Source organism: Arachis stenosperma, chromosome 5, assembly GCF_014773155.1.
Source record: "Arachis stenosperma cultivar V10309 chromosome 5, arast.V10309.gnm1.PFL2, whole genome shotgun sequence".
NCBI lineage: Eukaryota > Viridiplantae > Streptophyta > Magnoliopsida > Fabales > Fabaceae > Arachis > Arachis stenosperma.
This window is the reverse complement of record NC_080381.1, coordinates 34,188,508-34,192,152: the sequence shown is the minus strand read 5'-3', so window position 1 is coordinate 34,192,152 and position 3,645 is coordinate 34,188,508. Positions and strand designations below refer to the sequence as shown.

General features: G+C 39.5%; 1 non-coding gene across 1 annotated transcript; it reads right to left on the bottom strand.

The window, feature by feature from the left end:
* Window positions 1-2,607: 2,607 nt before the first annotated feature.
* Window positions 2,608-2,715, bottom strand: LOC130984158 (small nucleolar RNA R71). Its single transcript, XR_009088109.1, has one exon. It is a non-coding gene; the product is annotated as a small nucleolar RNA R71 (small nucleolar RNA).
* Window positions 2,716-3,645: the final 930 nt, after the last annotated feature.

Genomic DNA, 3,645 nt, shown 5'->3' with positions numbered 1-3,645 from the left:
TAACCTTGTCTGTGGTATTCTGAGTAGGATTCAATGATTGAATGACTGTGACGTGCTTCAAACTCCTAGCAGGCGGGGCGTTAGTGACAGACGCAAAAGAATCGATGGATTTTATTCTGGCCTGACCGAGAACCGACAGCTGATTACCCATGCTGTGACAGAGCATAGGCAACGTTTTCACTGAGAGGATGGGAGGTAGCCACTGAAAACGGTGAAACCCTACATGAGCTTGCCATGGAAAGGAGTAAGAAGGATTGGATGAAGACTGTAGGAAAGCAGAGAGACAGAAGGGAAGGCATCTTCATACGCTTATCTGAAGCTCTCATCAATGATATACATAAGTATCTCTATCTTTATCTTTATGCTTTATTCGTTTATCACTATACCCATTTGAGTCTGCCTGACTGAGATTTACAAGGTGACCATAGCTTGCTTCATACCAACAATCTCTGTGGGATCGACCCTTACTCGCGCAAGGTTTATTACTTGGACGACCCAGTGCACTTGCTGGTTAGTTGTGCGAAGTTGTGTTTATGCCATGGTATTGAACACCAAGTTTTTGGATTCATTACCGGGGATTATTTGAGTTGTGAAAAGTAGTGATCACAATTTCGTGCACCAAGTTTTTGGCGCCGTTGCCGGGGATTGTTCTTGAGTATGGACAACTGACGGTTCATCTTGTTGCTTAGATTAGGTATTTTTCTTCAGAGTTATTAAGAATGAATTCTAGTGTTTCATGGTGATCTGCTGAAATCTGGCCGGCTGTGAAGCCATGTCTAATCTTATTGGACCGAGGTTTCAACTGATCATCACAATAGCTTGTTGATCTCTATCAATCTTGCTATTGGAGCAATGATCTGCTAAGGCTTGGCTGGCCATTGGCCATGTCTAGTGTTTTGGACCGAAGCTTTCTTTGAAAGCTTGGCTGGCTGTGAAGCCATGTCTAATTCCTGGACCGGAGTCTTAGACTAGCATTGCAATGATTCCTGGAAATTCAAATTGAGAATTTTGAAACCTTTATTTTCTATTTTCATATAATTTTCGAAAAAAGCACAAAAAAATTTTTAAAATCATAAAAACCAAAAATACTTTATGTTTCTTGTTAGAGTCTAGTGTCTAATTTTAAGTTTGGTGTCTTGCATGCCTTGTTTATTTGATCTTGGTTCTATTTTCAAGTCAATAGTACAGGGGACTGAAGATTCAGAACATGCAGCAGAGGAATTACACAGAAAAAGCTGGGCGTTCAAAACGCCCAGTGAAGAAGGACAGACTGGCGTTTAAACGCCAGCCAGGGTACCTGGTTGGGCGTTTAACGCCCAAAAAGGTAGCATTTTGGGCGTTAAACGCCAGAATGGATACCATTCTGGGCGTTTAACGCCAGGATGGCACAAGGGGGAAGATTTTGTTTTCAAAATCAATTTTTTTTCAAGTTTTCAAAGTTTTTCAAAATCAAATCTTTTTCAAATCATATCTTTTCAATCAAATGTTTTCAAAATCAATTTCTTTCCTTTTTCAAAGAGACTTGCTAACAATTAATGATTTGATTCAAAATTTCAAGTATGTTGCCTTTTCTGTTGAGGAAGGTTTAATTTTTGAATCATATCTTTTCTTGTCAAGCAAGTCATTAATTTTAAAATCAAATCTTTTTTTTTAAAATGTTTTTCAAATCATATCTTCTCAATCACATCTTTTTAAAACCAATCATATCTTTTTAATCACATCTTTTTCAAAATAGTTTTCAATCAAATCTTTTTAACTTCTAATTTCAAAATCTTTTTCAAAAATCATTTGATTTCTTTCCCACTCTTATTTTCGAAAATCAAGTAGTGTTTTTCAAAAATGTTTTCAATTTTTTTTACTTAATTTTCGAAAATTACTTCCCCTCTTCTCACATCCTTCTATTTATGGAGTATCACTCCTTCTTAATACACAATTCGAACTCTATCTAATCAAGTTCGAATTCTTCTACCACCTTCTTCTATTTTTCTTTTTCTCTGACACCTCAAGGAATCTCTATACTGTGACATAGAGGATTCCACATTTTCTTGTTCTCTTCTCTTTCATATGAGCAGGAGCAGAGACAAAGGCATTCTTGTTGAAGCTGACCCTGAACCTGAAAGGACCTTGAAGCGAAAGCTAAGAGAAGCTAAGGCACAACTCTCTGTTGAGGACCTGACCGAATTCTTCAAAGAAGAAGAACCCATGGCAGCCGAAAACAACAACAATGCCAACAATGCAAGGAAGGTGCTGGGTGACTTTACTGTACCTACTCCCGACTTCTATGGGAGAAGCATCTCTATCCCTGCCATTGGAGCAAACAACTTTGAGCTTAAGCCTCAGTTAGTTTCTCTAATGCAACAGAATTGCAAGTTCCATGGACTTCCATTGGAAGATCCTCATCAGTTTTTAGCTGAGTTCTTGCAAATCTGTGACACAGTCAAGACTAATGGGGTTGACCCTGAGGTCTACAGACTGATGCTATTCCCTTTTGCTGTAAGAGACAGAGCTAGAATATGGTTGGACTCACAACCTAAAGAAAGCCTGGACTCTTGGAAAAAGCTAGTCAATGCCTTCTTGGCAAAGTTCTTTCCACCTCAAAAATTGAGTAAGCTTAGAGTGGAAGTCCAAACCTTCAGACAGAAGGATGGTGAATCCCTCTATGAAGCTTGGGAAAGGTACAAACAATTAATCAGAAAGTGTCCCTTAGACATGCTTTCTGAATGGAGCATCATAGGTATTTTCTATGATGGTCTCTCTGAACTATCCAAGATGTCTTTGGATAGCTCTGCTGGAGGATCTCTCCATCTGAAGAAGACGCCTACAGAAGCTCAAGAACTCATTGAAATGGTTGCAAATAACCAATTCATGTACACTTCTGAAAGGAATCCTGTGAACAATGGGACAAATCAGAAGAAAGGAGTTCTTGAGATTGATGCTCTGAATGCCATACTGGCTCAGAATAAGATATTGACTCAACAAGTCAATTTGATTTCTCAAAGTCTGTCTGGAATGCAAAATGCACCAAGCAGCACTAAAGATGCTTCCTCTGAAGAAGAAGCTTATGATCCTGAGAACCCTTCAATGGAAGAGGTGAATTACCTAGGAGAACCCTATGGAAACACCTATAATTCTTCATGGAGAAATCACCCAAATTTCTCATGGAAGAATCAAGAGAGACCTCAACAAGGTTTCAACAATAATGGTGGAAGAAACAGGTTTAGCAATGGCAAGCCTTTTCCATCATCTTCTCAGCAACAGACAGAGAATTCTAAGCAGAACCCCTCTGACTTAGCAACCATGGTCTCTGATCTAATCAAAACCACTCAAAGTTTCATGACTGAAACAAGGTCTTCCATTAGAAATTTGGAGGCACAAGTGGGACAGCTGAGCAAGAAAATTACTGAACTCCCTCCTAGTACTCTCCCAAGCAACACAGAAGAAAATCCAAAAGGAGAGTGCAAGGCCATCAACATGGCCGAATTTGGAGAGGAAGGAGAGGAAGTGAACGCCACTAAGGAAGGCCTCAATGGGCATGCACTGACCTCCAATGAGTTCCCTAGTGAGGAACCATGGGAATCTGAGGCTCAAAATGAGACCATAGAGATTCCATTGGATTTACTTCTGCCATTCATGAGCTCTGATGAG